We start from the raw sequence: 26405 nt of genomic DNA, 5'->3' as shown, positions 1-26405 counted from the left end.
GCCATTTTAAACAGAAACTGAATGATCCGGGAATGTGAGCACTCCCGGTTTAAATAGACCCAGAGTGATTAACAACTGACCACGACCCATTCCATTATAGACAGGCCTGATTTTCAATGCTTATGAAATCGATGGCAACATAAATCGGACTGTTTCTATAACAGGCGGCCGATTACGATGCCCGCTTTTCTGTTGGGTGACAAATTGAAAGTTTACTCCATTGTAATTTTTCCCTTTATCTCCGTCATTTCTCTCCAGCCAAATGAACTGAGTCTAGGTGTCAGCCGTGGCTCAGCGGCAGCAAAGTCAAGCACCACTCCAGAGACTTGAGCAGATAATCCAGGCAGACACCCCAGTGCAGTAATGAGGTAGTGCTGCACTGTTGGTGCCTCCGTCTTTCTAGTAAGACGTTAAACCGGGTCCTCCGATCCCATGAGAGTATGCCGAAAAGAACGAGGATGTCTCGCCCCTTATTTATATCTCAACCAAAGACACTAAAACAGAAAATCTCGTCATTAAGGTTGATAAATATTTTTGAAATTACATTGCCTCCTAAAGGAGAAATTTATGTTTCTGCTCCCTAATCATTTGCCTCTGGTCCCGCTACTCTTTCATTCGGTGACAATCTCAGCAGAAGAAAGGAGGAGTTCGACAATCTCCGAATCGCGATCACTGCTCCAACTTCATTCAAGAAGTTGAAGAATTGCAGTGGTCTCTTTTAATTTTAACAATATATGAGTAATGCATGGGGCACAGACCAGGAGCACCAGAGCGACTCTGACGAAATTGCATTTGAAAGCTTATTTTAGGCAAGATTCAGTTAAATGCTCGGAAATTGTACCAGTATCAAACGTAATAATGACGAGAATGGGAGCTGAACCCTCGCGTACAGATCGGCAATAGATTAACAGTCTATCGCCTTAACCTTTCGGCCACCTCGACTCAACCATATACTGCTCTCAGCCATTCCATTTCCTGCTTTTTGCATCTAAGCAGAAATACCCTGAAAGAAAGTCCACTTCACCGCTTATCGTGCCCGTGCACCCAGATCAACAATGTTGAAAATGTACAATCAGCTTAATGGAAGCAAAAGGCCTTCCACTGCTTCAGTTGAGGGACTGTCAAAAATTGTCGGTTTGAAGCCAGATTCGGAACAGAAGAAGTATCGCCCAGTTAATTAAACGACCGCAGCAGGACTCGAAGCTGTAATTTTCTGATAACTGAAAAACTCGCGAACCGAATTCAGACGCCTTACCCATTAGGCCACGGAGCCGCAGATGCTGCTGAGTTTCTTTTTATGGGGAGAATTGTGAGCAGATTCAAGGAAACTGCTCGCAAAAAGAAGCGGATTGAGGAATAGTTAAACATTTTAACTGAATGAACAGGACTTCTGCGAGCTGGGTTTGCAACAGCGCAGGGAATCGCAATGCAACTTAAAACATAACATCGGCGGCTCGTTGGTCTAGGGGTCTGATTCTCGCTTAGGGAATTTCCATGGTTTAAATTGCGAGAGGTCCCGGGTTCAAATCCCGGACGAGCCCCGCCACATTTAGTTGAATTCAACACCTCGGTCATGAAAACTGAAATCGTTCTCCTTTAAAAAAAACGGAATGATCCGGGACTGTGAGCTCTGCCATTTCAAACAGAAACAGAGTGATCCGGGACTGTGAGCACTCTCTTTTTAAACAGACCCAGAGTGATTAACAACTGACCACGACCCATTCCATTATAGACAGGCCTGATTTTCAATGCTTATGAAATCGATGGCAACATATATCGGACTGTTTCTATAACAGGCGGCCGATTACGATGCCCGCTTTTCTGTTGGGTGACAAATTGAAAGTTTACTCCATTGTAATTTTCCCTTTATCTCCGTCATTTCTCTCCAGCCAAATGAACTGAGTCTAGGTGTCAGCCGTGGCTCAGCGGCAGCAAAGTCAAGCACCACTCCAGAGACTTGAGCAGATAATCCAGGCAGACACTCCAGTGCAGTAATGACGTAGTGCTGCACTGTTGGTGCCTCCGTCTTTCTAGTAAGACGTTAAACCGGGCCCTCGGATCCCATGAGAGTATGCCGAAAAGAACGAGGATGTCTCGCCCATTAGTTATATCTCAACCAAAGACACTAAAGCAGAAAATCTCGTCATTAAGGTTGATAAATATTTCTGAAATTACATTGCCTCCTAAAGGAGAAATTTATGTTTCTGCTCCCTAATCATTTGCCTCTGGTCCCGCTACTCTTTCATTCGGTGACAATCTCAGCAGAAGAAAGGAGGCGTTCGACAATCTCCGAATCGCGATCACTGCTCCAACTTCATTCAAGAAGTTGAAGAATTGCAGTGGTCTCTTTTAATTTTAACAATATATGAGTAATGCATGGGGCACAGACCAGGAGCACCAGAGCGACTCTGACGAAATTGCATTTGAAAGCTTATTTTAGGCAAGATTCAGTTAAATGCTCGGAAATTGTACCAGTATCAAACGTAATAATGACGAGAATGGGAGCTGAACCCTCGCGTACAGATCGGCAATAGATTAACAGTCTATCGCCTTAACCTTTCGGCCACCTCGACTCAACCATATACTGCTCTCAGCCATTCCATTTCCTGCTTTTTGCATCTAAGCAGAAATACCCTGAAAGAAAGTCCACTTCACCGCTTATCGTGCCCGTGCACCCAGATCAACAATGTTGAAAATGTACAATCAGCTTAATGGAAGCAAAAGGCCTTCCACTGCTTCAGTTGAGGGACTGTCAAAAATTGTCGGTTTGAAGCCAGATTCGGAACAGAAGAAGTATCGCCCAGTTAATTAAACGACCGCAGCAGGACTCGAAGCTGTAATTTTCTGATAACTGAAAAACTCGCGAACCGAATTCAGACGCCTTACCCATTAGGCCACGGAGCCGCAGATGCTGCTGAGTTTCTTTTTATGGGGAGAATTGTGAGCAGATTCAAGGAAACTGCTCGCAAAAAGAAGCGGATTGAGGAATAGTTAAACATTTTAACTGAATGAACAGGACTTCTGCGAGCTGGGTTTGCAACAGCGCAGGGAATCGCAATGCAACTTAAAACATAACATCGGCGGCTCGTTGGTCTAGGGGTCTGATTCTCGCTTAGGGAATTTCCATGGTTTAAATTGCGAGAGGTCCCGGGTTCAAATCCCGGACGAGCCCCGCCACATTTAGTTGAATTCAACACCTCGGTCATGAAAACTGAAATCGTTCTCCTTTAAAAAAAACGGAATGATCCGGGACTGTGAGCTCTGCCATTTCAAACAGAAACAGAGTGATCCGGGACTGTGAGCACTCTCTTTTTAAACAGACCCAGAGTGATTAACAACTGACCACGACCCATTCCATTATAGACAGGCCTGATTTTCAATGCTTATGAAATCGATGGCAACATAAATCGGACTGTTTCTATAACAGGCGGCCGATTACGATGCCCGCTTTTCTGTTGGGTGACAAATTGAAAGTTTACTCCATTGTAATTTTCCCTTTATCTCCGTCATTTCTCTCCAGCCAAATGAACTGAGTCTAGGTGTCAGCCGTGGCTCAGCGGCAGCAAAGTCAAGCACCACTCCAGAGACTTGAGCAGATAATCCAGGCAGACACTCCAGTGCAGTAATGACGTAGTGCTGCACTGTTGGTGCCTCCGTCTTTCTAGTAAGACGTTAAACCGGGCCCTCGGATCCCATGAGAGTATGCCGAAAAGAACGAGGATGTCTCGCCCATTAGTTATATCTCAACCAAAGACACTAAAGCAGAAAATCTCGTCATTAAGGTTGATAAATATTTCTGAAATTACATTGCCTCCTAAAGGAGAAATTTATGTTTCTGCTCCCTAATCATTTGGCTCTGGTCCCGCTACTCTTTAATTCGGTGACAATCTCAGCAGAAGAAAGGAGGAGTTCGACAATCTCCGAATCGCGATCACTGCTCCAACTTCATTCAAGAAGTTGAAGAATTGCAGTGGTCTCTCTTAATTTTAACAAGATATGAGTAATGCATGGGGCACAGACCAGGAGCACCAGAGCGCCTCTGACGAAATTGCATTTGAGAGCTTATTTTAGACAAGATTCAGTTAAATGCTCGGAAAGTGTACCAGTATCAAACGTAATAACGACGAGGATGGGAGCTGAACCCTCGCGTACAGATCGGCAATAGATTAACTGTCTATCGCCTTAACCTTTCGGCCACCTCGACTCAACCATATACTGCTCTCAGCCATTTCATTTCCTGCTTTTTTCATCTAAGCAGAAATACCCTGAAAGAAAGTCCACTTCACCGCTTATCCTGCCCGTGCACCCAGATCAACAATGTTGAAAATGTACAATCAGCTTAATGTAAGCAAAAGGCCTTCCACTGCTTCAGTTGAGGGAATGTCAAAAATGTTCGGTTTGAAGCCAGATTCGGAACAGAAAAAGTGTCGCCCAGTTAATTAAACGACTGCGGCAGGACTCGAACCTGCAATCTTCTGATGACTGAATAACTCATAACCGAAGTCAGACGCCTTATCCATTAGGCCACACAGCCGCTGATTCTGCTGGGTGTCTTTTTATGGGGAGAATTGTGAGCAGATTCAAGGAAACTGCTCGCAAAAAGAAGCGGTTTGAGGAAAAGTTAAACATTTTAACTGAATGAGCAGGACTTCTGCGAGCTGGGTTTGCACCAGCGCAGGGAATCACAATGCAACTTGAAGCACAGCATCGGTGGTTCGTTGGTCTAGGGGTATGACTCTCGCTTAGGGAATTTTCGTGGCTTAAAATGCGAGACGTCCCGGGTTAAATTCCTGGACTGAGCCCCGCCGCATTTAGTTAAACTCAACACCTCGGTCATGAAAGCTGAAACCGTTCTACTTTAAAAAATACGGAATTAATCGGGACTGTGAGCTCTGCCATTTTAAACAGAAACAGAATGATCCGGGAATGTGAGCACTCCCGGTTTAAATAGACCCAGAGTGATTAACAACTGACCACGACCCATTCCATTATAGACAGGCCTGATTTTCAATGCTTATGAAATCGATGGCAACATAAATCGGACTGTTTCTATAACAGGCGGCCGATTACGATGCCCGCTTTTCTGTTGGGTGACAAATTGAAAGTTTACTCCATTGTAATTTTTCCCTTTATCTCCGTCATTTCTCTCCAGCCAAATGAACTGAGTCTAGGTGTCAGCCGTGGCTCAGCGGCAGCAAAGTCAAGCACCACTCCAGAGACTTGAGCAGATAATCCAGGCAGACACCCCAGTGCAGTAATGAGGTAGTGCTGCACCGTTGGTGCCTCCGTCTTTCTAGTAAGACGTTAAACCGGGTCCTCCGATCCCATGAGAGTATGCCGAAAAGAACGAGGATGTCTCGCCCCTTATTTATATCTCAACCAAAGACACTAAAACAGAAAATCTCGTCATTAAGGTTGATAAATATTTTTGAAATTACATTGCCTCCTAAAGGAGAAATTTATGTTTCTGCTCCCTAATCATTTGCCTCTGGTCCCGCTACTCTTTCATTCGGTGACAATCTCAGCAGAAGAAAGGAGGAGTTCGACAATCTCCGAATCGCGATCACTGCTCCAACTTCATTCAAGAAGTTGAAGAATTGCAGTGGTCTCTTTTAATTTTAACAAGATATGAGTAATGCATGGGGCACAGACCAGGAGCACCAGAGCGACTCTGACGAAATTGCATTTGAAAGCTTATTTTAGGCAAGATTCAGTTAAATGCTCGGAAATTGTACCAGTATCAAACGTAATAATGACGAGAATGGGAGCTGAACCCTCGCGTACAGATCGGCAATAGATTAACAGTCTATCGCCTTAACCTTTCGGCCACCTCGACTCAACCATATACTGCTCTCAGCCATTCCATTTCCTGCTTTTTGCATCTAAGCAGAAATACCCTGAAAGAAAGTCCACTTCACCGCTTATCCTACCCAGATCTACAATGTTGAAAATGTACAATCAGCTTAATGTAAGCAAAAGGCCTTCCACTGCTTCAGTTGAGGGACTGTCAAAAATTGTCGGTTTGAAGCCAGATTCGGAACAGAAGAAGTGTCGCCCAGTTAATTAAACGACCGCAGCAGGACTCGAACCTGCAATCTTCTGATAACTGTAAAACTCGCTCACCGAATTCAGACGCCTTACCCATTAGGCCACGCAGCCGCAGATGCTGCTGAGTTTCTTTTTATGGGGAGAATTGTGAGCAGATTCAAGGAAACTGCTCGCAAAAAGAAGCGGATTGAGGAAAAGTTAAACATTTTAACTGAATGAACAGGACTTCTGCGAGCTGGGTTTGCACCAGCGCAGGGAATCGCAATGCAACTTAAAACATAACATCGGCGGCTCGTTGGTCTAGGGGTATGATTCTCGCTTAGGGAATTTCCATGGATTAAATTGCGAGAGGTCCCGGGTTCAAATCCCGGACGAGCCCCGCCACATTTAGTTGAATTCAACACCTCGGTCATGAAAACTGAAATCGTTCTCCTTTAAAAAATACGGAATGATCCGGGACTGTGAGCTCTGCCATTTCAAACAGAAACAGAATGATCCGGGACTGTGAGCACTCTCTTTTTAAACAGACCCAGAGTGATTAACAACTGACCACGACCCATTCCATTATAGACAGGCCTGATTTTCAATGCTTATGAAATCGATGGCAACATATATCGGACTGTTTCTATAACAGGCGGCCGATTACGATGCCCGCTTTTCTGTTGGGTGACAAATTGAAAGTTTACTCCATTGTAATTTTCCCTTTATCTCCGTCATTTCTCTCCAGCCAAATGAACTGAGTCTAGGTGTCAGCCGTGGCTCAGCGGCAGCAAAGTCAAGCACCACTCCAGAGACTTGAGCACATAATCCAGGCAGACACTCCAGTGCAGTAATGACGTAGTGCTGCACTGTTGGTGCCTCCGTCTTTCTAGTAAGACGTTAAACCGGGCTCTCGGATCCCATGAGAGTATGCCGAAAAGAACGAGGATGTCTCGCCCATTAGTTATATCTCAACCAAAGACACTAAAGCAGAAAATCTCGTCATTAAGGTTGATAAATATTTCTGAAATTACATTGCCTCCTAAAGGAGAAATTTATGTTTCTGCTCCCTTATCATTTGGCTCTGGTCCCGCTACTCTTTAATTCGGTGACAATCTCAGCAGAAGAAAGGAGGAGTTCGACAATCTCCGAATCGCGATCATTGCTCCAACTTCATTCAAGAAGTTGAAGAATTGCAGTGGTCTCTCTTAATTTTAACAAGATATGAGTAATGCATGGGGCACAGACCAGGAGCACCAGAGCGCCTCTGACGAAATTGCATTTGAAAGCTTATTTTAGACAAGATTCAGTTAAATGCTCGGAAAGTGTACCAGTATCAAACGTAATAACGACGAGGATGGGAGCTGAACCCTCGCGTACAGATCGGCAATAGATTAACTGTCTATCGCCTTAACCTTTCGGCCACCTCGACACAACCATATACTGCTCTCAGCCATTTCATTTCCTGCTTTTTGCATCTAAGCAGAAATACCCTGAAAGAAAGTCCACTTCACCGCTTATCCTGCCCGTGCACCCAGATCAACAATGTTGAAAATGTACAATCAGCTTAATGTAAGCAAAAGGCCTTCCACTGCTTCAGTTGAGGGACTGTCAAAAATGTTCGGTTTGAAGCCAGATTCGGAACAGAAAAAGTGTCGCCCAGTTAATTAAACGACTGCGGCAGGACTCGAAACTGCAATCTTCTGATGACTGAATAACTCATAACCGAAGTCAGACGCCTTATCCAGTAGGCCACGCAGCCGCTGATACTGCTGGTTGTCTTTTCATGGGGCGAATTGTGAGCAGATTCAAGGAAACTGCTCGCAAAAAGAAGCGGATTGAGGAAAAGTTAAACATTTTAACCGAATGAACAGGACTTCTGCGAGCTGGGTTTGCACCAGCGCAGGGAATCACAATGCAACTTGAAGCACAGCATCGGTGGTTCGTTGGTCTAGGGGTATGACTCTGGCTTAGGGAATTTTCGTGGCTTAAAATGCGAGACGTCCCGGGTTCAAATCCCGGGCTGAGCCCCGCCGCATTTAGTTAAACTCAACACCTCGGTCATGAAAGCTGAAACCGTTCTACTTTAAAAAATACGGAATTAATCGGGACTGTGAGCTCTGCCATTTCAAACAGAAACAGAATGATCCGGGACTGTGAGCACTCTCTTTTTAAACAGACCCAGAGTGATTAACAACTGACCACGACCCATTCCATTATAGACAGGCCTGATTTTCAATGCTTACGAAATCGATGGCAACATAAATCGGACTGTTTCTATAACAGGCGGCCGATTACGATGCCCGCTTTTCTGTTGGGTGACAAATTGAAAGTTTACTCCATTGTAATTTTTCCCTTTATCTCCGTCATTTCTCTCCAGCCAAATGAACTGAGTCTAGGTGTCAGCCGTGGCTCAGCGGCAGCAAAGTCAAGCACCACTCCAGAGACTTGAGCAGATAATCCAGGCAGACACTCCAGTGCAGTAATGACGTAGTGCTGCACTGTTGGTGCCTCCGTCTTTCTAGTAAGACGTTAAACCGGGCCCTCGGATCCCATGAGAGTATGCCGAAAAGAACGAGGATGTCTCGCCCATTAGTTATATCTCAACCAAAGACACTAAAGCAGAAAATCTCGTCATTAAGGTTGATAAATATTTCTGAAATTACATTGCCTCCTAAAGGAGAAATTTATGTTTCTGCTCCCTAATCATTTGGCTCTGGTCCCGCTACTCTTTAATTCGGTGACAATCTCAGCAGAAGAAAGGAGGAGTTCGACAATCTCCGAATCGCGATCACTGCTCCAACTTCATTCAAGAAGTTGAAGAATTGCAGTGGTCTCTCTTAATTTTAACAAGATATGAGTAATGCATGGGGCACAGACCAGGAGCACCAGAGCGCCTCTGACGAAATTGCATTTGAAAGCTTATTTTAGACAAGATTCAGTTAAATGCTCGGAAAGTGTACCAGTATCAAACGTAATAACGACGAGGATGGGAGCTGAACCCTCGCGTACAGATCGGCAATAGATTAACTGTCTATCGCCTTAACCTTTCGGCCACCTCGACTCAACCATATACTGCTCTCAGCCATTTCATTTCCTGCTTTTTGCATCTAAGCAGAAATACCCTGAAAGAAAGTCCACTTCACCGCTTATCCTGCCCGTGCACCCAGATCAACAATGTTGAAAATGTACAATCAGCTTAATGTAAGCAAAAGGCCTTCCACTGCTTCAGTTGAGGGACTGTCAAAAATGTTCGGTTTGAAGCCAGATTCGGAACAGAAAAAGTGTCGCCCAGTTAATTAAACGACTGCGGCAGGACTCGAACCTGCAATCTTCTGATGACTGAATAACTCATAACCGAAGTCAGACGCCTTATCCATTAGGCCACGCAGCCGCTGATACTTCTGGTTGTCTTTTTATGCGGAGAATTGTGAGCAGATTCAAGGAAACTGCTCGCAAAAAGAAGCGGATTGAGGAAAAGTTAAACATTTTAACTGAATGAACAGGACTTCTGCGAGCTGGGTTTGCACCAGCGCAGGGAATCGCAATGCAACTTAAACCATAACATCGGCGGCTCGTTGGTCTAGGGGTATGATTCTCGCTTAGGGAATTTCCATGGCTTAAATTGCGCGAGGTCCCGGGTTCAAATCCCGGACGAGCCCCGCCACATTTAGTTGAATTCAACACCTCGGTCATGAAAACTGAAATCGTTCTCCTTTAAAAAAAACGGAATGATCCGGGACTGTGAGCTCTGCCATTTCAAACAGAAACAGAATGATCCGGGATGTGAGCACTCTCTTTTTAAACAGACCCAGAGTGATTAACAACTGACCACGACCCATTCCATTATAGACAGGCCTGATTTTCAATGCTTATGAAATCGATGGCAACATATATCGGACTGTTTCTATAACAGGCGGCCGATTACGATGCCCGCTTTTCTGTTGGGTGACAAATTGAAAGTTTACTCCATTGTAATTTTCCCTTTATCTGCGTCATTTCTCTCCAGCCAAATGAACTGAGTCTAGGTGTCAGCCGTGGCTCAGCGGCAGCAAAGTCAAGCACCACTCCAGAGACTTGAGCAGATAATCCAGGCAGACACTCCAGTGCAGTAATGACGTAGTGCTGCACTGTTGGTGCCTCCGTCTTTCTAGTAAGACGTTAAACCGGGTCCTCCGATCCCATGAGAGTATGCCGAAAAGAACGAGGATGTCTCGCCCATTAGTTATATCTCAACCAAAGACACTAAAGCAGAAAATCTCGTCATTAAGGTTGATAAATATTTCTGAAATTACATTGCCTCCTAAAGGAGAAATTTATGTTTCTGCTCCCTAATCATTTGGCTCTGGTCCCGCTACTCTTTAATTCGGTGACAATCTCAGCAGAAGAAAGGAGGAGTTCGACAATCTCCGAATCGCGATCACTGCTCCAACTTCATTCAAGAAGTTGAAGAATTGCAGTGGTCTCTCTTAATTTTAACAAGATATGAGTAATGCATGGGGCACAGACCAGGAGCACCAGAGCGCCTCTGACGAAATTGCATTTGAAAGCTTATTTTAGACAAGATTCAGTTAAATGCTCGGAAAGTGTACCAGTATCAAACGTAATAACGACGAGGATGGGAGCTGAACCCTCGCGTACAGATCGGCAATAGATTAACTGTCTATCGCCTTAACCTTTCGGCCACCTCGACTCAACCATATACTGCTCTCAGCCATTTCATTTCCTGCTTTTTGCATCTAAGCAGAAATACCCTGAAAGAAAGTCCACTTCACCGCTTATCCTGCCCGTGCACCCAGATCAACAATGTTGAAAATATACAATCAGCTTAATGTAAGCAAAAGGCCTTCCACTGCTTCAGTTGAGGGACTGTCAAAAATGGTCGGTTTGAAGCCAGATTCGGAACAGAAAAAGTGTCGCCCAGTTAATTAAACGACTGCGGCAGGATTCGAACCTGCAATTTTCTGATGACTGAATAACTCATAACCGAAGTCAGACGCCTTATCCATTAGGCCACGCAGCCGCTGATACTGCTGGTTGTCTTTTTATGCGGAGAATTGTGAGCAGATTCAAGGAAACTGCTCGCAAAAAGAAGCGGATTGAGGAAAAGTAAAACATTTTAACTGAATGAACAGGACTTCTGCGAGCTGGGTTTGCACCAGCGCAGGGAATCACAATGCAACTTGAAGCACAGCATCGGTGGTTCGTTGGTCTAGGGGTATGACTCTCGCTTAGTGGAATTTTCGTGGCTTAAAATGCGAGACGTCCCGGGTTCAAATCCCGGGCTGAGCCCCGCCGCATTTAGTTAAACTCAACACCTCGGTCATGAAAGCTGAAACCGTTCTACTTTAAAAAATACGGAATTAATCGGGACTGTGAGCTCTGCCATTTTAAACAGAAACAGAATGATCCGGGAATGTGAGCACTCCCGGTTTAAATAGACCCAGAGTGATTAACAACTGATCACGACCCATTCCATTATAGACAGGCCTGATTTTCAATGCTTATGAAATCGATGGCAACATAAATCGGACTGTTTCTATAACAGGCGGCCGATTACGATGCCCGCTTTTCTGTTGGGTGACAAATTGAAAGTTTACTCCATTGTAATTTTTCCCTTTATCTCCGTCATTTCTCTCCAGCCAAATGAACTGAGTCTAGGTGTCAGCCGTGGCTCAGCGGCAGCAAAGTCAAGCACCACTCCAGAGACTTGAGCAGATAATCCAGGCAGACACCCCAGTGCAGTAATGAGGTAGTGCTGCACTGTTGGTGCCTCCGTCTTTCTAGTAAGACGTTAAACCGGGTCCTCCGATCCCATGAGAGTATGCCGAAAAGAACGAGGATGTCTCGCCCCTTATTTATATCTCAACCAAAGACACTAAAACAGAAAATCTCGTCATTAAGGTTGATAAATATATTTGAAATTACATTGCCTCCTAAAGGAGAAATTTATGTTTCTGCTCCCTAATCATTTGCCTCTGGTCCCGCTACTCTTTCATTCGGTGACAATCTCAGCAGAAGAAAGGAGGAGTTCGACAATCTCCGAATCGCGATCACTGCTCCAACTTCATTCAAGAAGTTGAAGAATTGCAGTGGTCTCTTTTAATTTTAACAAGATATGAGTAATGCATGGGGCACAGACCAGGAGCACCAGAGCGACTCTGACGAAATTGCATTTGAAAGCTTATTTTAGGCAAGATTCAGTTAAATGCTCGGAAAGTGTACCAGTATCAAACGTAATAACGACGAGGATGGGAGCTGAACCCTCGCGTACAGATCGGCAATAGATTAACTGTCTATCGCCTTAACCTTTCGGCCACCTCGACTCAACCATATACTGCTCTCAGCCATTTCATTTCCTGCTTTTTGCATCTAAGCAGAAATACCCTGAAAGAAAGTCCACTTCACCGCTTATCCTGCCCGTGCACCCAGATCAACAATGTTGAAAATGTACAATCAGCTTAAAGTAAGCAAAAGGCCTTCCACTGCTTCAGTTGAGGGACTGTCAAAAATGTTCGGTTTGAAGCCAGATTCGGAACAGAAAAAGTGTCGCCCAGTTAATTAAACGACTGCGGCAGGACTCGAACCTGCAATCTTCTGATGACTGAATAACTCATAACCGAAGTCAGACGCCTTATCCATTACGCCACGCAGCCGCTGAGACTGCTGGGTGTCTTTTTATGGGGAGAATTGTGAGCAGATTCAAGGAAACTGCTCGCAAAAAGAAGCGGATTGAGGAAAAGTTAAACATTTTAACTGAATGAACAGGACTTCTGCGAGCTGGGTTTGCACCAGCGCAGGGAATCACAATGCAACTTGAAGCAGAGCATCGGTGGTTCGTTGGTCTAGGGGTATGACTCTCGCTTAGGGAATTTTCGTGGCTTAAAATGCGAGACGTCCCCGGTTCAAATCCCGGACTGAGCCCCGCCGCATTTAGTTAAACTCAGCACCTCGGTCATGAAAGCTGAAACCGTTCTACTTTAAAAAATACGGAATTAATCGGGACTGTGAGCTCTGCCATTTTAAGCAGAAACAGAATGATCCGGGAATGTGAGCACTCCCGGTTTAAATAGACCCAGAGTGATTAACAACTGAACACGACCCATTCCATTATAGACAGGCCTGATTTTCAATGCTTATGAAATCGATGGCAACATAAATCGGACTGTTTCTATAACAGGCGGCCGATTACGATGCCCGCTTTTCTGTTGGGTGACAAATTGAAAGTTTACTCCATTGTAATTTTTCCCTTTATCTCCGTCATTTCTCTCCAGCCAAATGAACTGAGTCTAGGTGTGAGCCGTGGCTCAGCGGCAGCAAAGTCAAGCACCACTCCAGAGACTTGAGCAGATAATCCAGGCAGACACCCCAGTGCAGTAATGAGGTAGTGCTGCACTGTTGGTGCCTCCGTCTTTCTAGTAAGACGTTAAACCGGGTCCTCCGATCCCATGAGAGTATGCCGAAAAGAACGAGGATGTCTCGCCCCTTATTTATATCTCAACCAAAGACACTAAAACAGAAAATCTCGTCATTAAGGTTGATAAATATTTTTGAAATTACATTGCCTCCTAAAGGAGAAATTTATGTTTCTGCTCCCTAATCATTTGCCTCTGGTCCCGCTACTCTTTCATTCGGTGACAATCTCAGCAGAAGAAAGGAGGAGTTCGACAATCTCCGAATCGCGATCACTGCTCCAACTTCATTCAAGAATTTGAAGAATTGCAGTGGTCTCTCTTAATTTTAACAAGATATGAGTAATGCATGGGGCACAGACCAGGAGCACCAGAGCGCCTCTGACGAAATTGCATTTGAAAGCTTATTTTAGACAAGATTCAGTTAAATGCTCGGAAAGTGTACCAGTATCAAACGTAATAACGACGAGGATGGGAGCTGAACCCTCGCGTACAGATCGGCAATAGATTAACTGTCTATCGCTTTAACCTTTCGGCCACCTCGACTCAACCATATACTGCTCTCAGCCATTTCATTTCCTGCTTTTTGCATCTAAGCAGAAATACCCTGAAAGAAAGTCCACTTCACCGCTTATCCTGCCCGTGCACCCAGATCAACAATGTTGAAAATGTACAATCAGCTTAATGTAAGCAAAAGGCCTTCCACTGCTTCAGTTGAGAGACTGTCAAAAATGTTCGGTTTGAAGCCAGATTCGGAACAGAAAAAGTGTCGCCCAGTTAATTAAACGACTGCGGCAGGACTCGAACCTGCAATCTTCTGATGACTGAATAACTCATAACCGAAGTCAGACGCCTTATCCATTAGGCCACGCAGCCGCTGATATTGCTGATTGTCTTTTTATGGGGAGAATTGTGAGCAGATTCAAGGAAACTGCTCGCAAAAAGAAGCGGATTGAGGAAAAGTTAAACATTTTAACTGAATGAACAGGACTTCTGCGAGCTGGGTTTGCACCAGCGCAGGGAGTCACAATGCAACTTGAAGCACAGCATCGGTGGTTCGTTGGTCTAGGGGTATGACTCTCGCTTAGGGAATTTTCGTGGCTTAAAATGCGAGACGTCCCGGGTTCAAATCCCGGGCTGAGCCTCGCCGCATTTAGTTAAACTCAACACCTCGGTCATGAAAGCTGTAACCGTTCTACTTTAAAAAATACGGAATTAATCGGGACTGTGAGCTCTGCCATTTTAAACAGAAACAGAATGATCCGGGAATGTGAGCACTCCCGGTTTAAATAGACCCAGAGTGATTAGCAACTGACCACGACCCATTCCATTATAGACAGGCCTGATTTTCAATGCTTATGAAATCGATGGCAACATAAATCGGACTGTTTCTATAACAGGCGGCCGATTACGATGCCCGCTTTGCTGTTGGGTGACAAATTGAAAGTTTACTCCATTGTAATTTTTCCCTTTATCTCCGTCATTTCTCTCCAGCCAAATGAACTGAGTCTAGGTGTCAGCCGTGGCTCAGCGGCAGCAAAGTCAAGCACCACTCCAGAGACTTGAGCAGATAATCCAGGCAGACACCCCAGTGCAGTAATGAGGTAGTGCTGCACTGTTGGTGCCTCCGTCTTTCTAGTAAGACGTTAAACCGGGTCCTCCGATCCCATGAGAGTATGCCGAAAAGAACGAGGATGTCTCGCCCCTTATTTATATCTCAACCAAAGACACTAAAACAGAAAATCTCGTCATTAAGGTTGATAAATATTTTTGAAATTACATTGCCTCCTAAAGGAGAAATTTATGTTTCTGCTCCCTAATCATTTGCCTCTGGTCCCGCTACTCTTTCATTCGGTGACAATCTCAGCAGAAGAAAGGAGGAGTTCGACAATCTCCGAATCGCGATCACTGCTCCAACTTCATTCAAGAAGTTGAAGAATTGCAGTGGTCTCTTTTAATTTTAACAAGATATGAGTAATGCATGGGGCACAGACCAGGAGCACCAGAGCGACTCTGACGAAATTGCATTTGAAAGCTTATTTTAGGCAAGATTCAGTTAAATGCTCGGAAATTGTACCAGTATCAAACGTAATAATGACGAGAATGGGAGCTGAACCCTCGCGTACAGATCGGCAATAGATTAACAGTCTATCGCCTTAACCTTTCGGCCACCTCGACTCAACCATATACTGCTCTCAGCCATTCCATTTCCTGCTTTTTGCATCTAAGCAGAAATACCCTGAAAGAAAGTTCACTTCACCGCTTATCCTGCCCGTGCACCCAGATCTACAATGTTGAAAATGTACAATCAGCTTAATGTAAGCAAAAGGCCTTCCACTGCTTCAGTTGAGGGACTGTCAAAAATTGTCGGTTTGAAGCCAGATTCGGAACAGAAGAAGTGTCGCCCAGTTAATTAAACGACCGCAGCAGGACTCGAACCTGCAATCTTCTGATAACTGAAAAACTCGCTAACCGAATTCAGACGCCTTACCCATTAGGCCACGCAGCCGCAGATGCTGCTGAGTTTCTTTTTATGGGGAGAATTGTGAGCAGATTCAAGGAAACTGCTCGCAAAAAGAAGCGGATTGAGGAAAAGTTAAACATTTTAACTGAATGAACAGGACTTCTGCGAGCTGGGTTTGCACCAGCGCAGGGAATCGCAATGCAACTTAAAACATAACATCGGCGGCTCGTTGGTCTAGGGGTATGATTCTCGCTTAGGGAATTTCCATGGCTTAAATTGCGAGAGGTCCCGGGTTCAAATCCCGAACGAGCCCCGCCACATTTAGTTGAATTCAACACCTCGGTCATGAAAACTGAAATCGTTCTCCTTTAAAAAAAACGGAATGATCCGGGACTGTGAGCTCTGCCATTTCAAACAGAAACAGAATGATCCGGGACTGTGAGCACTCTCTTTTTAAACAGACCCAGAGTGATTAACAACTGACCACGACCCATTCCATTATAGACAGGCCTGATTTTCAATGCTTATGAAATCGATGGCAACATAAATCGGACTGTTTCTATAACAGGCGGCCGATTACGATGCCCGCTTTTCTGTTGGGTGACAAATTGAAAGTTTACTCCATTGTAATTTTTCCCTTTATCTCCGTCATTTCTCTCCAGCCAAATGAACTGAGTCTAGGTGTCAGCCGTGGCTCAGCGGCAGCAAAGTCAAGCACCACTCCAGAGACTTGAGCAGATAATCCAGGCAGACACCCCAGTGCAGTAATGAGGTAGTGCTGCACTGTTGGTGCCTCCGTCTTTCTAGTAAGACGTTAAACCGGGTCCTCCGATCCCATGAGAGTATGCCGAAAAGAACGAGGATGTCTCGCCCCTTATTTATATCTCAACCAAAGACACTAAAACAGAAAATCTCGTCATTAAGGTTGATAAATATATTTGAAATTACATTGCCTCCTAAAGGAGAAATTTATGTTTCTGCTCCCTAATCATTTGCCTCTGGTCCCGCTACTCTTTCATTCGGTGACAATCTCAGCAGAAGAAAGGAGGAGTTCGACAATCTCCGAATCGCGATCACTGCTCCAACTTCATTCAAGAAGTTGAAGAATTGCAGTGGTCTCTTTTAATTTTAACAAGATATGAGTAATGCATGGGGCACAGACCAGGAGCACCAGAGCGACTCTGACGAAATTGCATTTGAAAGCTTATTTTAGGCAAGATTCAGTTAAATGCTCGGAAAGTGTACCAGTATCAAACGTAATAACGACGAGGATGGGAGCTGAACCCTCGCGTACAGATCGGCAATAGATTAACTGTCTATCGCCTTAACCTTTCGGCCACCTCGACTCAACCATATACTGCTCTCAGCCATTTCATTTCCTGCTTTTTGCATCTAAGCAGAAATACCCTGAAAGAAAGTCCACTTCACCGCTTATCCTGCCCGTGCACCCAGATCAACAATGTTGAAAATGTACAATCAGCTTAAAGTAAGCAAAAGGCCTTCCACTGCTTCAGTTGAGGGACTGTCAAAAATGTTCGGTTTGAAGCCAGATTCGGAACAGAAAAAGTGTCGCCCAGTTAATTAAACGACTGCGGCAGGACTCGAACCTGCAATCTTCTGATGACTGAATAACTCATAACCGAAGTCAGACGCCTTATCCATTACGCCACGCAGCCGCTGAGACTGCTGGGTGTCTTTTTATGGGGAGAATTGTGAGCAGATTCAAGGAAACTGCTCGCAAAAAGAAGCGGATTGAGGAAAAGTTAAACATTTTAACTGAATGAACAGGACTTCTGCGAGCTGGGTTTGCACCAGCGCAGGGAATCACAATGCAACTTGAAGCAGAGCATCGGTGGTTCGTTGGTCTAGGGGTATGACTCTCGCTTAGGGAATTTTCGTGGCTTAAAATGCGAGACGTCCCCGGTTCAAATCCCGGACTGAGCCCCGCCGCATTTAGTTAAACTCAGCACCTCGGTCATGAAAGCTGAAACCGTTCTACTTTAAAAAATACGTAATTAATCGGGACTGTGAGCTCTGCCATTTTAAGCAGAAACAGAATGATCCGGGAATGTGAGCACTCCCGGTTTAAATAGACCCAGAGTGATTAACAACTGAACACGACCCATTCCATTATAGACAGGCCTGATTTTCAATGCTTATGAAATCGATGGCAACATAAATCGGACTGTTTCTATAACAGGCGGCCGATTACGATGCCCGCTTTTCTGTTGGGTGACAAATTGAAAGTTTACTCCATTGTAATTTTTCCCTTTATCTCCGTCATTTCTCTCCAGCCAAATGAACTGAGTCTAGGTGTGAGCCGTGGCTCAGCGGCAGCAAAGTCAAGCACCACTCCAGAGACTTGAGCAGATAATCCAGGCAGACACCCCAGTGCAGTAATGAGGTAGTGCTGCACTGTTGGTGCCTCCGTCTTTCTAGTAAGACGTTAAACCGGGTCCTCCGATCCCATGAGAGTATGCCGAAAAGAACGAGGATGTCTCGCCCCTTATTTATATCTCAACCAGACACTAAAACAGAAAATCTCGTCATTAAGGTTGATAAATATTTTTGAAATTACATTGCCTCCTAAAGGAGAAATTTATGTTTCTGCTCCCTAATCATTTGCCTCTGGTCCCGCTACTCTTTCATTCGGTGACAATCTCAGCAGAAGAAAGGAGGAGTTCGACAATCTCCGAATCGCGATCACTGCTCCAACTTCATTCAAGAATTTGAAGAATTGCAGTGGTCTCTCTTAATTTTAACAAGATATGAGTAATGCATGGGGCACAGACCAGGAGCACCAGAGCGCCTCTGACGAAATTGCATTTGAAAGCTTATTTTAGACAAGATTCAGTTAAATGCTCGGAAAGTGTACCAGTATCAAACGTAATAACGACGAGGATGGGAGCTGAACCCTCGCGTACAGATCGGCAATAGATTAACTGTCTATCGCTTTAACCTTTCGGCCACCTCGACTCAACCATATACTGCTCTCAGCCATTTCATTTCCTGCTTTTTGCATCTAAGCAGAAATACCCTGAAAGAAAGTCCACTTCACCGCTTATCCTGCCCGTGCACCCAGATCAACAATGTTGAAAATGTACAATCAGCTTAATGTAAGCAAAAGGCCTTCCACTGCTTCAGTTGAGGGACTGTCAAAAATGTTCGGTTTGAAGCCAGATTCGGAACAGAAAAAGTGTCGCCCAGTTAATTAAACGACTGCGGCAGGACTCGAACCTGCAATCTTCTGATGACTGAATAACTCATAACCGAAGTCAGACGCCTTATCCATTAGGCCACGCAGCCGCTGATATTGCTGATTGTCTTTTTATGGGGAGAATTGTGAGCAGATTCAAGGAAACTGCTCGCAAAAAGAAGCGGATTGAGGAAAAGTTAAACATTTTAACTGAATGAACAGGACTTCTGCGAGCTGGGTTTGCACCAGCGCAGGGAGTCACAATGCAACTTGAAGCACAGCATCGGTGGTTCGTTGGTCTAGGGGTATGACTCTCGCTTAGGGAATTTTCGTGGCTTAAAATGCGAGACGTCCCGGGTTCAAATCCCGGGCTGAGCCCCGCCGCATTTAGTTAAACTCAACACCTCGGTCATGAAAGCTGAAACCGTTCTACTTTAAAAAATACGGAATTAATCGGGACTGTGAGCTCTGCCATTTTAAACAGAAACAGAATGATCCGGGAATGTGAGCACTCCCGGTTTAAATAGACCCAGAGTGATTAACAACTGACCACGACCCATTCCATTATAGACAGGCCTGATTTTCAATGCTTATGAAATCGATGGCAACATAAATCGGACTGTTTCTATAACAGGCGGCCGATTACGATGCCCGCTTTGCTGTTGGGTGACAAATTGAAAGTTTACTCCATTGTAATTTTTCCCTTTATCTCCGTCATTTCTCTCCAGCCAAATGAACTGAGTCTAGGTGTCAGCCGTGGCTCAGCGGCAGCAAAGTCAAGCACCACTCCAGAGACTTGAGCAGATAATCCAGGCAGACACCCCAGTGCAGTAATGAGGTAGTGCTGCACTGTTGGTGCCTCCGTCTTTCTAGTAAGACGTTAAACCGGGTCCTCCGATCCCATGAGAGTATGCCGAAAAGAACGAGGATGTCTCGCCCCTTATTTATATCTCAACCAAAGACACTAAAACAGAAAATCTCGTCATTAAGGTTGATAAATATTTTTGAAATTACATTGCCTCCTAAAGGAGAAATTTATGTTTCTGCTCCCTAAACATTTGCCTCTGGTCCCGCTACTCTTTCATTCGGTGACAATCTCAGCAGAAGAAAGGAGCAGTTCGACAATCTCCGAATCACGATCACTGTTCCACATTCATTCAAGAGGTTGAAGAATTGCAGTGGTCTCTTTTAATTTTAACAAGATATGAGTAATGCATGGGGCACAGACCCGGAGCACCAGGGCGATTCTGACGAAATTGCATTTGAAAGTTTATTTTAGGCAAGTTTCAGTTAAAAGCTCGGAAAGGGTACCAGTATCAAACGTAATAACGACGAGGATGGGATCCGCATTCTCGATTAACAGTCCATCGCCTTAACCTCTCGGCCACCTCGTCTCAACCATGCACTGCTCTCAGCCATTCCATTTCCTGGTTTTTGCATCTAAGCAGAAATACCCTGAAAGAAAGTCCACTTCACCGCTTATCCTGCCCATGCACACAGATCTACAATGTTGAAAATGTACAATCAGCTTAATGTAAGCAAAAGGCCTTCCGCTGCTTCAGTTGAGGGACTGTCAAAAATGGTCGGTTTGAAGCCAGATTCAGAACAGAAAAAGTGTCGCCGAGTTAATTAAACGACCGCGGCAGGACTCGAACCTGCAATCGTCTGATAACTGAAAAACCTCGCAACCGAAGTCAAACGCCTTATCCATTAGTGCACGCGGCCACTGATGTGGCTGTACCTCTTTTTATGGGGAGAATTGTGAGCAGATTCAATTAAAATGCTCGCAAAATGAAGCGGATTGAGGAAAAGATAAACATATTTAACTGAATGAACAGGACTTCTGCGAGCTGGGTTTGCACCAGCGCAGGGAATCGCAATGCAACTTGAAACATAACATCGGCGGCTCGTTGGTCTAGGGGTATGATTATCGCTTAGGGAATTTCTCTGGCTTAAACATGCGAGAGGTCCGGGGTACAAATCCTGGACGAGCCCCGTCGCATTTAGTTAAACTCAACACCTCAGTCATGAAAGCTGAAAACGCTCTGCTTTGACAAAAACGGAATGATCTGGTCATGTGAGCTCTGCCATTCTAAACAGACACAGAATGATTCGGGACTGTGAGCACTCCCGGTTTAAACAGACCCAGAGTGATTAACAACTGACCACGACCCATTCCATTAAAGACAGGCCTGATTTTCAATGCTTAGGAAATCGATGGCAACGTAAATCGGACTGTTTCTATAATAGGCGGCCGATTACAATGCCCGCTCTTCTGTTGGACGACAAATTGAAGGTTTACTCCATTATAATTTTTCCATTTATCTCCGTCATTTCTCTCCAGCCAAATGAACTGAGTGTAGGTGTCAGCCGTGGCTCAGCGGCAGCAAAGTCAAGCAGCACTCCAGAGACTTGAGCACATAATCCAGGCTGGCAATCCAGTGCAGGACTGAGGTAGTGCTTCACTGTTGGTGCCCCCGTCTTGCTAGTAAGACGTTAAACCGGGCCCTCCGATCCCATGAGAGTATGGCGAAAAGAACGAGGATTTCTCGCCCATTATTTAGCTCTCAACCAAAGACACTAAAACAGAAAATCTCTTCATTAAGGTTGATAAATATTTTTGAAATTACATTGCCACCTAAAGGAGAAATTTATGTTTCAGCTCCCTAAACATTTGCCTCTGGTCCCGCTACTCTTTCATTCGGTGACAATCTCAGCAGAAGAAAGGAGGAGTTCGACAATCTCCGAATCACGATCACTGCTCCACATTCATTCAAGATGTTGAAGAATTGCAGTGGTCTCTTTTAATTTTAACAAGATATGAGTAATGCATGGGGCACAGACCAGGAGCACCAGGGCGATTCTGACGAAATTGCATTTGAAAGTTTATTTTAGGCAAGTTTCAGTTAAATGCTCGGAAAGGGTACCAGTATCAAACGTAATAACGACGAGGATGGGATCCGCATTCTCGATTAACAGTCCGTCGCCTTAACCTCTCGGCCACCTCGTCTCAACCATGCACTGCTCTCAGCCATTCCATTTCCTGGTTTTTGCATCTAAGCAGAAATACCCTGAAAGAAAGTCCACTTCACCGCTTATCCTGCCCATGCACACAGATCTACAATGTTGAAAATGTGCAATCAGCTTAATGGAAGCAAAAGGCCTTGCGCTGCTTCAGTTGAGGGACTGTCAAAAATGGTCGGTTCTGAGGGACTGTTAATCGAGAATGCGGATCCCATCCTCGTCGTTATTACGTTTGATACTGGTACCCTTTCCGAGCATTTAACTGAAACTTGCCTAAAATAAACTTTCAAATGCAATTTCGTCAGAATCGCCCTGGTGCTCCTGGTCTGTGCCCCATGCATTACTCATATCTTGTTAAAATTAAAAGAGACCACTGCAATTCTTCAACATCTTGAATGAATGTGGAGCAGTGATCGTGATTCGGAGATTGTCGAACTCCTCCTTTCTTCTGCTGAGATTGTCACCGAATGAAAGAGTAGCGGGACCAGAGGCAAATGTTTAGGGAGCTGAAACATAAATTTCTCCTTTAGGTGGCAATGTAATTTCAAAAATATTCAGATTCAGAACAGAAAAAGTGTCGCCCAGTTAATTGAACGACCGCGGCAGGACTCGAACCTGCAATCGTCTGATAACTGAAAAACCTCGCAACCGAAGTCAGACGCCTTAGCCATTAGGCCACGCGGCCACTGATGCGGCGATATCTCTTTTTATGGGGAGAATTGTGAGCAGATTCAAGTAAAATGCGCGCAAAAAGAAGCGGATTGAGGAAAAGATAAACATATTTTAACTGAATGAACAGGACTTCTGCGAGCTGGGTTTGCACCAGCGCAGGGAATCGCAATGCAACTTGAAACATAACATCGGCGGCTCGTGGGTCTAGGGGTATGATTATCGCTCAGGGATATTTCTCTGGCTTAAACATGCGAGAGGTCCCGGGTTCAAATCCCGGACGAGCCCCGTCACATTTAGTTAAACTCAACACCTCAGTCATGAAAGCTGAAATCGCTCTGCTTTGACAAAAACGGAATGATCCGGTCATGTGAGCTCTGCAATTTAAACAGACACAGAATGATTCGGGACTGTGAGCACTCCCGGTTTAAACAGACCCAGAGTGATTAACAACTGACCACGACCCATTCCATTAAAGACAGGCCTGATTTTCAATGCTTAGGAAATCGATGGCAACATAAATCGGACTGTTTCTATAATAGGCGGCCGATTACAATGCCCGCTCTTCTGTTGGACGACAAATTGAAGGTTTACTCCATTATAATTTTTCCATTTCTCTCCGTCATTTCTCTCCAGCCAAATGAACTGAGTGTAGGTGTCAGCCGTGGCTCAGCGGCAGCAAAGTCAAGCAGCACTCCAGAGACTTGAGCACATAATCCAGGCTGACACTCCAGTGCAGGACTGAGGTAGTGCTGCACTGTTGGTGCCCCCGTCTTTCTAGTAAGACGTTAAACCGGGCCCTCCGATCCCATGAGAGTATGCCGAAAAGAACGAAGATTTCTCGCCCATTATTTAGCTCTCAACCAAAGACACTAAAACAGAAAATCTCTTCATTAAGGTTGATAAATATTTTTGAAATTACATTGCCACCTAAAGGAGAAATTTATGTTTCTGCTCCCTAAACATTTGCCTCTGGTCCCGCTACTCTTTCATTCGGTGACAATCTCAGCAGAAGAAAGGAGGAGTTCGACAATCTCCGAATCACGATCACTGCTCCACATTCATTCAAGATGTTGAAGAATTGCAGTGGTCTCTTTTAATTTTAACAAGATATGAGTAATGCATGGGGCACAGACCAGGAGCACCAGGGCGATTCTGACGAAATTGCATTTGAAAGTTTATTTTAGGCAAGTTTCAGTGAAAAGCTCGGAAAGGGTACCAGGATCAAACGTAATAACGACGAAGATGGGATCCGCATTCTCGATGAACAGTCCATCGCCTCAACCTCTCGGCCACCTCGTCTCAACCATGCACTGCTCTCAGCCATTCCATTTCCTGCTTTTTGCATCTAAGCAGAAATACCCTGAAAGAAAGTCCACTTCACCGCTTATCCTGCCCATGCACACAGATCTACAATGTTGAAAATGTACAATCAGCTTAATGTAAGCAAAAGGCCTTGCGCTGCTTCAGTTGAGGGACTGTCAAAAATGGTCGGTTTGAAGCCAGATTCAGAACAGAAAAAGTGTCGCCCAGTTAATTGAACGACCGCTGCAGGACTCGAACCTGCAATCGTCTGATAACTGAAAAACCTCACAACCGAAGTCAGACGCCTTATCCATTAGGCCACGCGGCCACCGATGCGGCTGTATCTCTTTTTATGGGGAGAATTGTGAGCAGATTCAAGTAAAATGCTCGCAAAAAGAAGCGGATTGAGGAAAAGATAAACATATTTTAACTGAATGAACAGGACTTCTGCGAGCTGGGTTTGCACCAGCGCAGGGAATCGCAATGCAACTTGAAACATAACATCGGCGGCTCGTCTGTCCAGGGGGTATGATTCTCGCTTAGGGAATTTCTGTGGCTTAAAATGCGAGAGGTCCCGGGTTCAAATCCCGAACGAGCCCAGTCGCATTTAGTTACACTCAACACCTCAGTCATGAAAGCTGAAATCGCTCTACTTTAAAAAAAACGGAATGATCCGGGACTGTGAGCTCTGCCATTTTAAACAGACACAGAATGATCCGGGACTGTGAGCACTCCCGGTTTAAACAGACCCAGAGTGATTAACAACTGACCACGACCCATTCCATTAAAGACAGGCCTGATTTTCAATGCTTAAGAAAGCGATGGCAACATAAATCGGACTGTTTCTATAATAGGCGGCCGATTATAATGCCCGCTCTTCTGTTGGACGACAAATTAAGGTTTACTCCATGATAATTTTTCCATTTATCTCCGTCATTTCTCTCCAGCCAAATGAACTGAGTGTAGGTGTCAGCCGTGGCTCAGCTGCAGCCAAGTCAAGCAGCACTCCAGAGACTTGAGCACATAATCCAGGCTGACACTCCAGTGCAGTACTGAGGTACTGCTGCACTGTTGGTGCCCCCGTCTTGCTAGTAAGACGTTAAACCGGGCCCTCCGATCCCATGAGAATATGCCGAAAAGAACGAGGATTTCTCGCCCATTATTTAGCTCTCAACCAAAGACACTAAAACAGAAAATCTCTTCATTAAGGTTGATAAATATTTTTGAAATTACATTGCCTCCTAAAGGAGAAATTTATGTTTCTGCTCCCTAAACATTTGCCTCTGGTCCCGCTACTCTTTCATTCGGTGACAATCTCAGCAGAAGAAAGGAGCAGTTCGACAATCTCCGAATCACGATCACTGTTCCACATTCATTCAAGAGGTTGAAGAATTGCAGCGGTCTCTTTTAATTTTAACAAGATATGAGTAATGCATGGGGCACAGACCAGGAGCACCAGGGCGATTCTGACGAAATTGCATTTGAAAGCTTATTTTAGGCAAGATTCAGTTAAATGCTCGGAAATTGTACCAGTATCAAACGTAATAATGACGAGAATGGGAGCTGAACCCTCGCGTACAGATCGGCAATAGATTAACTGTCTATCGCCTTAACCTTTCGGCCACCTCGACTCAACCATATACTGCTCTCAGCCATTTCATTTCCTGCTTTTTGCATCTAAGCAGAAATACCCTGAAAGAAAGTCCACTTCACCGCTTATCCTGCCCGTGCACCCAGATCAACAATGTTGAAAATGTACAATCAGCTTAATGTAAGCAAAAGGCCTTCCACTGCTTCAGTTGAGGGAATGTCAAAAATGTTCGGTTTGAAGCCAGATTCAGAACAGAAAAAGTGTCGCCCAGTTAATTAAACGACTGCGGCAGGACTCGAACCTGCAATCTTCTGATGACTGAATAACTCATAACCGAAATCAGACGCCTTATCCATTAGGCCACGCAGCCGCTGATACTGCTGGGTGTCTTTTTATGGGGAGAATTGTGAGCAGATTCAAGGAAACTGCTCGCAAAAAGAAGCGGATTGAGGAAAAGTTAAACATTTTAACTGAATGAACAGGACTTCTGCGAGCTGGGTTTGCACCAGCGCAGGGAATCACAATGCAACTTGAAGCACAGCATCGGTGGTTCGTTGGTCTAGGGGTATGACTCTCGCTTAGGGAATTTTCGTGGCTTAAAATGCGAGACGTCCCGGGTTCATAATCCTGGACTGAGCCCCGCCGCATTTAGTTAAACTCAACACCTCGGTCATGAAAGCTGAAACCGTTCTACTTTAAAAAATACGGAATTAATCG

The 26405-nt window shown here is 44.8% G+C and overlaps 9 non-coding genes across 9 annotated transcripts; 5 read left to right on the top strand and 4 right to left on the bottom strand.

Annotated features, from left to right (window-relative positions):
- Positions 1–1451: 1451 nt before the first annotated feature.
- Positions 1452–1541, top strand: trnap-agg (transfer RNA proline (anticodon AGG)). Its single transcript is given in 2 exon segments — positions 1452–1487; positions 1506–1541. It is a non-coding gene; the product is annotated as a tRNA-Pro (tRNA).
- A 1541-nt stretch (positions 1542–3082) lies between these two features.
- On the top strand, positions 3083–3172 carry trnap-agg (transfer RNA proline (anticodon AGG)). Its single transcript is given in 2 exon segments — positions 3083–3118; positions 3137–3172. It is a non-coding gene; the product is annotated as a tRNA-Pro (tRNA).
- Positions 3173–6337: 3165 nt separating this feature from the next.
- On the top strand, positions 6338–6427 carry trnap-agg (transfer RNA proline (anticodon AGG)). The gene is given in 2 exon segments: positions 6338–6373; positions 6392–6427. It is a non-coding gene; the product is annotated as a tRNA-Pro (tRNA).
- Positions 6428–9331: 2904 nt separating this feature from the next.
- trnar-ucg (transfer RNA arginine (anticodon UCG)) lies at positions 9332–9421 on the bottom strand. The gene is given in 2 exon segments: positions 9332–9367; positions 9385–9421. It is a non-coding gene; the product is annotated as a tRNA-Arg (tRNA).
- A 178-nt stretch (positions 9422–9599) lies between these two features.
- trnap-agg (transfer RNA proline (anticodon AGG)) lies at positions 9600–9689 on the top strand. The gene is given in 2 exon segments: positions 9600–9635; positions 9654–9689. It is a non-coding gene; the product is annotated as a tRNA-Pro (tRNA).
- Positions 9690–14225: 4536 nt separating this feature from the next.
- trnar-ucg (transfer RNA arginine (anticodon UCG)) lies at positions 14226–14315 on the bottom strand. Its single transcript is given in 2 exon segments — positions 14226–14261; positions 14279–14315. It is a non-coding gene; the product is annotated as a tRNA-Arg (tRNA).
- Positions 14316–16126: 1811 nt separating this feature from the next.
- trnap-agg (transfer RNA proline (anticodon AGG)) lies at positions 16127–16216 on the top strand. The gene is given in 2 exon segments: positions 16127–16162; positions 16181–16216. It is a non-coding gene; the product is annotated as a tRNA-Pro (tRNA).
- Positions 16217–19119: 2903 nt separating this feature from the next.
- Positions 19120–19209, bottom strand: trnar-ucg (transfer RNA arginine (anticodon UCG)). The gene is given in 2 exon segments: positions 19120–19155; positions 19173–19209. It is a non-coding gene; the product is annotated as a tRNA-Arg (tRNA).
- Positions 19210–25968: 6759 nt separating this feature from the next.
- trnar-ucg (transfer RNA arginine (anticodon UCG)) lies at positions 25969–26058 on the bottom strand. Its single transcript is given in 2 exon segments — positions 25969–26004; positions 26022–26058. It is a non-coding gene; the product is annotated as a tRNA-Arg (tRNA).
- Positions 26059–26405: the final 347 nt, after the last annotated feature.

This window comes from Somniosus microcephalus, unplaced genomic scaffold (assembly GCF_052327205.1).
Source record: "Somniosus microcephalus isolate GS21.2 unplaced genomic scaffold, FLI_Smic_1.0 unresolved_chr1, whole genome shotgun sequence".
In the NCBI taxonomy this organism is placed as follows: Eukaryota; Metazoa; Chordata; class Chondrichthyes; order Squaliformes; family Somniosidae; genus Somniosus; species Somniosus microcephalus.
This window is presented reverse-complemented; position numbering and strand designations above follow the sequence as displayed.